Source organism: Emydura macquarii, unplaced genomic scaffold (genome assembly GCF_026122565.2).
Source record: "Emydura macquarii macquarii isolate MOO-44397 ecotype Brisbane River unplaced genomic scaffold, CSIRO-AGI_Emac_v2 contig_1827, whole genome shotgun sequence".
Lineage (NCBI taxonomy): Eukaryota > Metazoa > Chordata > Testudines > Chelidae > Emydura > Emydura macquarii.
This window is the reverse complement of record NW_027131964.1, coordinates 875408-886118: the sequence shown is the minus strand read 5'-3', so window position 1 is coordinate 886118 and position 10711 is coordinate 875408. Positions and strand designations below refer to the sequence as shown.

Here is a 10711-nt window from a genome sequence, read left to right as displayed (position 1 = left end):
TTCCACATCCTCTGTCACTAAGTTGCCTTCCCCATTTAATAAGGGCTCCACACTTTCCCTAATCTTCCTCTTGTTGGTAACATACCTGTAGAAACCCTTCTTGTTCCCTTTCACGTCCCTTGTTAGCTGCAACTCCAATTGCACTTTGGCCTTCCGGATTTCATTCCTGCATGTTTGAGCAGTATTTTTATAATCCTTCATCTCACCAAGCTTCCACTTCTTGTAAGCTTCTTTTTTATGTTTAAGCTCACCAAAGACTTCTTTGTTTAGCCAAGCTGGGCACCTACCATATTTGCTATTCTTTCTGCACGTCAGGATGGTTTGTTCCTGCGCCCTCAATAAGGTTTCTTTAAAATACAGCCAGCTCTCTTGGATTCCTTTCCCCATCATAGTAGCCTCCCAGTAGATCCTCTGGTTCACTTAGGACTAAATCAAGACTAAATCTCCTCTTGTGGGTTCCAGAGCTAGCTGTTCCAAGAAGGTGTCAAGAAACTTTATCTCTGCATCCTGTCCTGCAATGACATGTACCCAGTTAATAAGGGGATAGTTGAATTCCCCAAATAGTATTGAGTTTTTTATTTTTATAGCCTCTCTAATCTTCCTAAGCATTTCATAGTCACTATTACCATCCTGGTCAGATGGTCAGTAGTATATCTCCACTTCTATATTCTTATTATTAAAGCATGGAATTAGTATCCATAGAGATTCTATGGCACAGTTTGGTTCATTTAAGATTTTTATTTCATTTGACTCTATGCTTTCTTTCACATATATCACCCATCCCCCACCAGTAAAACCTATTCCATCCTTCCGATATATTTTGTATCCTGGTATTACTGTGCCCCATTGATTATCCTTTTCTATCAAGTTTATGTGATGCCTATTCTAACAATATCCACATTTAATACAAAGCACTCAAATTCACCCATCTTAGTATTTAGACATAAGCTAGAGGAGCCTCAGGGATGTTCTTAACTTTCACCGATAGATGACAGCTCCCAAGGAACAACCCTGCTAGACAGTATCTTCAGATTCCCATCTACTCCTTCTATTGACACATACCCTGCTTTTGTTTGCTCAGGATGGAATTTCCAATATGACAGCTTAGGCAGAAGGGGACCTTGCAAGGGGGCAAGGGTCTAGCCCATTATGTTTAGACTTTGTTTCAATAGTTAATTTAAATATCAGATACCTTTCTGTCACTCTTTTCCATGTTTTAAAAGATGCAGTATTGTGTTATTCTTACAAAAATTTCCACTGTTGTAACTTTTATAACACTTTTTAAATTGTTTTACCTTTTGTTGTAATATTTGATGATATATGAGACCTTTTTCAGCAATTGTCAACAATGGGAGGGTGGGAATGTGACTGTTATGTTAAGGAATGATGACATAACGAACATCAAACTACTTGCAAAGACAAAACAGCACTAGAAGGTTACAAAAATCCCATTAAAAGAAAAAAATTGCTGTAAATTTAAATTTCTGAATGGAGAGGACTATAAAATAAAAGATGTATAGATACAAATCCCAAATTATAAGAATAGAAATATACTAGTAAGATTGTATTACTGGTCTCCTGATCAGAAAAACAGTATAAAAAAAGAGCACAGAGACACCTACACCTATAGATACATCTGATAAATAGTTATAATGGATGACTTAAACTATGCACATACCAACTGGCCAAATTTTAAAATAAAAGAAGCAATTGGTTAAATTGCTTCTTGGAACAGCTATTACTAGAGTTCACAAAAGGAAAGGCTACATCTGACAGTCATAAATAGCATACAGGAGGTATGTAAAGTATGTAAATGTAAAGTAACAATTGCTCACTTGATAGTGAGCACAAAATTATGAAGTTCAATACACTTAGAGGATGAACTATGCAAAAGCTAGCACTGAAGGGTGTCAAAAAAGGAAGGAGCTAATCAAGGAAATCCTAGCATAAAAAAAGGTCTTGAAAATTACTAGACTCAGCATGGATCATGGGAGCAAAATAGTGGATAAAGGAGTATCTATCTATCTATCTATCTATCTTTAAGTGGCCATATGGTGATGAATAAAGTACTCTCATAGATTAGAAACTGGCTAAGACAAAACAAAGAGTATGAATAAATGTTCAATCTTCAACAAGAAAGGAGATTAATAGTGGGATGCCCCAAGTATCTATAGTTGTTGTTTAATATAATTATTTACTATAATTATTGATGATCTGGAAAAGAGGGTGAACAGTAAGGTGGCAAAAAAATAGTCATGTCTAAAGAAGGCTATGTGGAATGTCAAAGGAACTTAACATACTGAAGTAACTGGTCAGTATGAGGATAGATCAAATTCACTATTGACAAAAGAAAGGAAATGTACATTGGAAAGAGTAATCTAAACTATTCATACACATTGCATTTCTGAATTAACTATAACCATTTAGGAGCATAGAAACATAAAAATTACTATACAAAATGACACCAGTGGCTTCTTTACTCCAATTTCCTGTCTTCAGTAGCCAGTACAAAATATTTCAGAGGAAGGTACAAAGTAGGCAGTTAGGGAATTATGTTCCCATAGGGACAGTTTTTTCCCAACCCCCATCAGTTAGAAGTGAGCGTATGCTCAGAAGCATGAACACTTCTATCCTTTTTCAAACTCATTTGCTTTTTTATTTCTTACTATTGTAACTCTAGATGTTTTTGTTATCCATACACATTTCCAACTGTTTTTTGAATCTTGCTAAACTCTTGGCTCCAATCATAGAGTTGGAAGGGACGTCAGGAGGTCATCTAGTCCAACCCCCTGCTCAAAGCAGGACTAACCTCAGTTAAATAATCCCAGTGAGGGTTTTGTCAAACTGCAGCTTAAAAACTTCTAAAGATGGAGATTCCACCACCTCCCTAGGTAACCCATTCCAGTGCTTCACCACCCTCCTAGTGAAAAACTTTTTCCTAATGTCCAACCTAGACCTCCCCCCTGCAACTTGAGACCATTGCTCCTCGTTCTGTCATCTGCCACCACTGAGAACAGCCTATCTCCATCCTCCCTGGAAACCCCTTTCAGGTAGTTAAAAGCTGCTATCAAATCCCCCCTCATTCTTCTCTTCTGCAGCAATATCTTGTGACAATAAGCTCCATAGGCTAGTTGTGCATTGTTTGAAAAAGTATTTCCTTTTTCACTTTTAGTTTTCCTGCCTTTACATTTCTTTAAATGTCCATTTGTTCTTATATTAAAAAGGAAGAATAAAAGTACCTGATCTACCATCCCCATAATATTTATTGTATATACTGTTATTATGTCCCCTGTTATTCACCTCCTCAATAAAGTAAATCCCCCCAGTTTTTTCAGTCTTTCATTTCCAGGCCTCTGAACATTCTTGTTACATATTTCATATAAATTCATAGATCCCAAGGACAGAAGGGACCATTGTGATCATCTATCTGACCTCCTGTATAACACATGTCATAGAACTTCCCCAAAATAATTCCTAGGGCATAGCTTTTAGAAAAAGGATCTAAAAATCGATCTAAAAATTGTCAGGACTACCCAGCTGTTCACCAGTCAATGGGCCACAGTGGTGACTTCTCAGTGTCACCAGGAATGCTTTGGGCTCGTTGTCTGGTCCCATTTTGTCAGTTTCAGAGGGAGGTTTGGAGAAGGGCTGGGGTTAGCCACTCTCATTGGCAGGTTAGATGGCATGTTTTGGAATTGCAGCTCTAACCCCATCTGTTGCACCAGCTGTTGCTGCTGCTCCCTGCATTAAGTAGCCAGCTCCCTAACAAGCTGTTGCTGCTGCTGCTGTTTCTGCAGAACCTGTTGTTGTTGTTGCTGCATCACCAGCTGCTGCAATAACTGTGTTTCTTGTGGCTGTTGTTGATTCTCCATGATCCCCTTTAGCAACTTGTCAAGATCCATCTTTCCTTTTTATAAATGCCTCAAGGTTTCCTTTAGGCCTGAGATCCTGTTTCCCACATTCTTCACCAATTTTGTAGTGGGTCAGCCTGAGGGCCAGTTTGCCTAGTGACCAGGCAGTGGCCCCACAGTCCTTTCCAGCCTGGTCATTCTAGAATGGGCCCCAGTCAAGTTGTATGCAGCAGACGTCAATCCCTCCTGAGTTTCTCTTGCACTGCCCTTGGGGTTGTGTCATGCTGTAGGTAGAGGGGAGTCCTCCCACACCACTGGGTCCTGATCCAAAGCCCTAGATGGGCATTACAATACCTGGACCACTTGCTGGTCCACCCCAAGTTATATTCCACACTGGATCGCTTTCTACCAGACTGTTGCTCCTCTGGACATGATCACAAGCTCAGAAGTATCCATGTAGTCTCTCCATGGGACAATATCCTGCTCTTCACAGGCTTTCATGAGCTTCCAACTCTCAGGGAGAAGATGGGGAATCTGCATCACCGCTTCCAGAGTAACCTTAAAAATGCTTCAGCCCCTCCTCTGACAGCTCCAGTTTTGCCTGTAGTTCCTTGCCCCCTAGGCTACAAGTGCCCTTTTAAACTATCCCTCCACCTGGAGTATGCCCTGCAGCTGCTGGGGGCGAGGCCTCCCTAGCACAGTACTGCTCTGTGCATTGCCCTTGTTTAGTGTAAGGTCTGTAAACCCCATCACAGGCCCTTGTGGTCCCAGGTCCAATTCTGGTCATCCTACCTCAAAAAGGTATAGCAGAAACAAAGAAAGTTTAGAGATGAGCAACAAACATAACTAGAGGCAAAGAAACAGTATTGCTATAAAGTCTCACATTCTTATTACCATAAGTGAAGATCCAGGATGAAAACCTGACTCTACTGAAGTCAATTACAAAAATCCCATTGACTTCACTAAGACAAAGTCAAGCGCTAGTCCCTATGTGTATTCTATATGTGGATATGCATGCCACTGAAACTGGAAAATCTTACAAGTATTGTCTGTTGCTCTGTACCAACCTCCTGAATATCTTGTTCTCAGTATGGAGGATATAAAGGGAGGTGTGGACTGACTACCAATGTCTTTGTACGGCTGCCTGGTCTGAATCAGAATCTTCTGTGTCTGGAGCTATCCTTCCATCATCTTCATAGAATCACAGAAATGTAGGACAGGAAGGGACCTTGATACGTCATCTAGTCCCGTTCTCTGCACTGAGGCAGGACTAAGTATTATCTAGACCATCCCTGACAGGTGTTTTTGGATAACCTGTTCTTAAAAACCTCCAATGTTAAAAATTCCACAACCTCGCTAGATAATTTGTTCCAGTGTTTAACTATACTTACAATTAGGAAGTTTTCTCTAATGTCTAACTTACATGTTCCTTGCTGCAATTTAAGCCCATTACTTCTTGTCCTGTGCTCCTCTGAATATGAGCTCTGGAGTGGAGGCCAAATCAGACAAATCTGAAGACCCATTGTCTCAGGCTTCTCATGAAAGTAAGGGGCACTTTCACAGATATAAAAACATATCCCCTTCTAACCCTGTTTCCAGGAGAAGGGATCCTTCCCTGATTCCTTTCAAGTTGGGTGAATCTTCACATGCAGGTCTCTAGGACTTAGGTCTGCCTAAGCCTCCTGATCATGAAGGAAAAACACTCAGGAACAAAGCTTCAAGTAGCGACACTGGTGCCAACCATGGCCTCCAGCAAGCCATAGGACCAACATTTGCCAGTACCAAGCAAGAGATCAAGACAGGAGTCTGTCTCTCTGATAGTAGTTGCCCAACCCTTTAAGGATCCATTGACTTCTAAGTTTGTTGTGGCACCAAGTCTGGCAACTACGACTTCCTGTATACTGGAATGGTATGAGACATATACCCTGAAGGATCTATTTGCCCTCCCAGACTCACGGTCTCCTCTACTTGTGGGTGCAGTCCCTCTAGGGAACATGTTGATTCCAGAAAAGGATACCTCCTCAAGTAGAAGGAATTACTTCCCTAGTCCATCCACTAGCCTGAGTTTCCTGCCACTGGCACCAATGGAGCCAGAGTACCTTATCAGCTGAATCTGATGTCCAGGATGAAACATAACCTCCCAAATCCAGGATGATTAGCCCAGATAGGGTTTAAGAGTTTCTTGGACCTATTGCCCTCCAAGAGATTGCTGATACCTGATGTCTTGCCTCCATCCCCCAACCAGCCTTTGACTCTTCATACTAGCCTTATTGGGGTCCCTGGGATCCTTATACCCCAGATCTATGCACTCTATCAGAGTCACATCATCTGTTTCTCCCCAGACCACAGCAACCACTCCTCAGGAGTAAAGAGAGGATGAAAATAACGAGCTGGATCCACCAATACCAGAGATACCAACAGGCATATCATCTTCCTCACCCAATGAGACAATTGCCCCATCTTTACCATCCCCTCCCAACAACTATAGACAATATCAAGAATTATTACAGAGGGTGGCAGCGGAATTTCAGATTCCATTAGAAGAAGATATAAGCTCTCAGATATTCTGCAGTCCACTGGACCCAGTTGGGTAGCTCTCCCAGAAAATGAGGCCAGTATGGAATCAGCTAGAGTGGTGTAGCATACACCAGCAGCCTGTACCCCTATCCCTAAAAAGGGCTCTGAAACATTACTTTGTGCCTATAAAAAGGGCAGAAGTATTGCTCCCCTATCCTGCCCCCAGCTCCTTAGTAGTACAAGCAGCCACAAAAAATCCAGGCAGCAACACTCTAAAACCACCCATGTGGATAAGGAAGATAAATTCTTGGACCTTCTGGGGAGAGAGGTATTTACATCCACCAGCCTCCAGTTCAGAATCTCTTACTTGTCTATGAAGGTCAGGTATCCTGTAACAGTTATGTGGGATACTTCAAAAGAGAACACCTATAGGCACTAAGCTATGGAATGCTATCATTGGAGTACTGATGGGAAGTGAGGGAGAGTATCTACTTGATCCCTGTGTGGTTTAGATTTTAGTTGTAATCATTCACCTGTCCTAATACTACAAAATGGTTTAATGAAGAAGAATAGAAACAAAAAACTACTGAAGCATAAACAGTATGTACAGGGACAACTATTGATTGAGAGGTGCTAAGCTTCTTTTTCCACTTTATTTTCCCACTCCCATTGTTGTATCTAGTTTTATGCTATTGAACATTAATTTCTTTGTTCAAAATGTTCAGAACTGAGTTCTGCAAATTATTTTTTCCCCAAATGTTTTGGGAGGAAACCGAACCTGAATCAGAACCAACACCTAGCTGAGATCACCTGCACTTCTGTAGTTCGATGGGGTCCCAGCTCTAAATGTGAGAAAACTGAAATTGGGACACACATGGTCTAAAAAGCAAAATTCTAGCCTTCATCCCACAATACCACAACCCTGTCTATAACCTATCTAATAAACCTGTAACTTCTTGGTCAAAAAAAGAGTGCTGTTCTTTCAAAGGAAGTGTTAAGTCACTGGAGCACCATATTTCCCCTTTCATCCTAGCTTCCCCAGCTTCTACTTCATAAATATTGTTGTGCTAAAATGCCTACTTAATCTATAGCCTTATATTAAGGCTATGACCGTGTTCAGCCAAAAAGACATATGGGAGTCACAGTACAACAAGCCTTTCTTCAAACTTAAATACACAAGAGTTTTGGCTATCTTGTTTCCAATCAAATCTACTGTGTACCCCTAATCGGTACAATCAGAGCAAAACAACTCTCTTACATCTTTTTTCTTTTTTCTTTTAAAGCTGAAAGTCATGAGAGACTTCTTCAGTACATTGATACAAAACACAAATTTATTTGGATGATTGCTTCTGCTTTGTGTCTTGTTTAATGTATACGACTATGAAGTTATTTGTATATTTATCTTTGAAGTTATTTTTAAACATAACATGCAAAATTACATAGAGTTTTTTCTCAGATCTGTCAATGAATATGGAAGAATATGATAGTCAACTGTTTCCTGTTGAACCATTCACAATGAGTAATTCAAAGATTATATACACTCTGGATTGCAAGGAACATTCCAAGCAATATCTATTAGAGTTTAATATGAATTGATTGATACTATTATATCATGTTTCATAAAGTCTTTCTTTCAACTGTCTATTAATTTGAGAAATTCATCTAGCTTCCATGTTAGATAAGAAAAACAAAAACATTGTGCATTATTCTAACACGCTGCCCTGTCATTTAAAAATGGTGGTGAAGATTGTTCTTTGTGCAACACAAATCTAATAACCTCTGTGTATTTGTATATATAGGCAGCAACCTAACCACAGAAAATGATATCAGATATCCACAGCACATTTATTTAGCCCATATGATCATATATTTGCCCTTTCAAAGTGATTGTTTAGCATTATGCAGACAAAATGAGTGAATCTTATCATTTAATTTAAGAATGTTTCACCATTATTATAAAAGAATTATTTGAAAGCATAACAGTAAAAATATTGCATGTTAAGGGCAACATAAATTAGTATTGCCTATAGTGGGTTGTCCAACAAAGAATCAAGCATAAAAAATACATGCGTACCTATATTTCTGTTCATCCGTTAGGCTAACGGTTAGGCAACCTGAAAGACTCATGCTAGGCAGATGCAGAACTGGGATGTTGCTTCTGAAACAATAATTCAATGCATTTAAAAAGGTCTCTCCTAATAAATAAAACCATCAGACAATAAAGTGTAACAAAAAGAAACTAACTTTTTTATTTTGTACGTATTTTCTTACCCTCCTTCAATTTCCTCAACGTATCCTAGACACTAACTATGTGAGTAAAAACGGGGCACAAACCAGTCTGCTGACTTTCTAATTGCACGTGAAGCAGTTTGCATTGTTCCAAGAACACTAAAGAAAACTGTTGACACCACACTTGATGAAAGTGAAAGCTTGACCTCTATCAGAAGACCCTAGTACTACCATCCATTTACTGGAGATAACTGCAGGAGTAAAGCATGACACAGTATATCAGCAGCATGGCAATTCGTTCACAAGTTCAAACAAAGAAAGAGGGTTTTTTTTTACATTCTGGATAATAATTTATCTTGGTTTTGGCATCTTGTTGAACTGTAGCTTGGTAAACCACAGTTAATGCTGAACTTAACTTGTTGTGCAAAATTAAGCACTTGGGACTTTTTCAAGGGGAAAAGGCAGTATGCCGCATTTATTGACAAAAACTAAAGTAATAACTAACTTAAACCTACACACACACACACATACACGTGCCCAAACGTACCAGAAAGCGTTCTATAGTTATATATAGCTACCAGTCCTGGTCGTGACTTGAGATCGTAGCTAGGGTCCGTTGCTGGAGTTCGTGGCTTGTGGCAGCTACCTGGCCAGGGAAGCTGGGCACGAGGAAAGCAGGGTCCTTGTTGGGCGCGCACCAACGCTCTTCTTTAGATGATGTGTAGAACGCTGTTTTTCCCCAAAGCCTTGAAATCTCACCCAGTCTTTTATAGGTTTTTCAGTTCTGCTGTGTCACGTCGCTTCTCTGTGACCGTTGATTACTGGTACAATAGCAGACGTGACTTTCAGCTTGTTCTTTGATGTCTTTGATTAAGTTTGATTAAGTTTTTCTGGGGTGGATCCTTCTTTGCTTTTTGGGGCTGTGTTCACACTCTTCAGCCTAGGATGGACTTCACACTTCATCAGGACAACTTCATCAGGACAACTTCATCAGGACAAGCTGGCAGTTTGGGTCTGACTCACACACACATACACCCTCCATTCATACCTTGTTCAGTTAACTATCTTATTCATCTAAAGGTTTAGAAAGGTTTGACACAAGATGGAGTACATAGGGTCAAAATGGAGTTTTTACACAAGATGGAGTACATAGGTCAAAATGGGGTTTTATATTCACAATATGGAGTATGACTGAGAGAAGTTCAAATGTTACATGATTTCAATAATAACCACATAGAGGTTGACACAAATAAGGGTATGAATTAAAAGCTATGAATTAATCTACAGGGTTACAATTACAATTAAAAGCTCTGAATTAAGCTACAGGGTTACAATTACAATTAAAAGCTCTGAATTAAGCTACAGGTTTACAATTACAATTTTATTCCTACAAACTATGATCCAGGATTTTACATCTAATGCATTGTATTATAGACTGGCCATTCATTAAGTTTCTAAATTCAGGCAATAGACTTTACTATGGAAAATGGTTAACAAATTAATTTTTTAGGTTAATTTGATAATATACACACCTGAATAATATTTATCAAGGCAAATTTTTAAAATATATTTCAATGTAAGCACTTTAGCTTACAGCAAAACAGAAACCATGGTGCTTAAGTAAACTTTTCCACAGGTTTATCGTAAGGCTTTCTTTTTATCTGAGATTTGACCGGAAGAAGGGAAAAATTCAGATGAATTCAAAACTTAATCAGCCCAGAGCCCAGGGTTGGAATTGCTTTCTACTAATCAGGTACTTGATTCACCATTCTTTGCACTTCCAGAACTCCCATTTACTTAAATGGGAATTTTAGGCATGATAGAAATTCCAAATCAGATGCAGGTTTGTTTCTTCCAGGCCTCACAATTGTAATAAAACTGTATCATTCCATGTAAACTAGTACTGGTGAATGATTATCTAACATTAACAAGTGATGTAGTCACTTCTTTGAAGCAGACAGGAAAATCCTGTTTTGAAGTGTAAACATCAACAGAAAATGTTTTAAAAGTTGAAGTTATTCTACCAAAATCATATCCTTGATATTCTTGTAATTTTTACAATTTGAATTAGAGGTAAAAAATACTGTTGCAAAGATTTGCTGAACCATTTCTAT

General features: G+C 39.2%; 1 long non-coding RNA gene across 1 annotated transcript; it reads right to left on the bottom strand.

Annotated features, from left to right (window-relative positions):
* Positions 1 to 379: 379 nt before the first annotated feature.
* On the bottom strand, positions 380 to 8696 carry LOC137159262 (uncharacterized). The gene is made up of 3 exons (XR_010921607.1): positions 8613 to 8696; positions 8443 to 8526; positions 380 to 512 (listed from the first exon to the last, which is right to left on the bottom strand). It is a non-coding gene; the product is annotated as an uncharacterized lncRNA (long non-coding RNA).
* Between the last annotated feature and the right edge of the window lie 2015 nt (positions 8697 to 10711).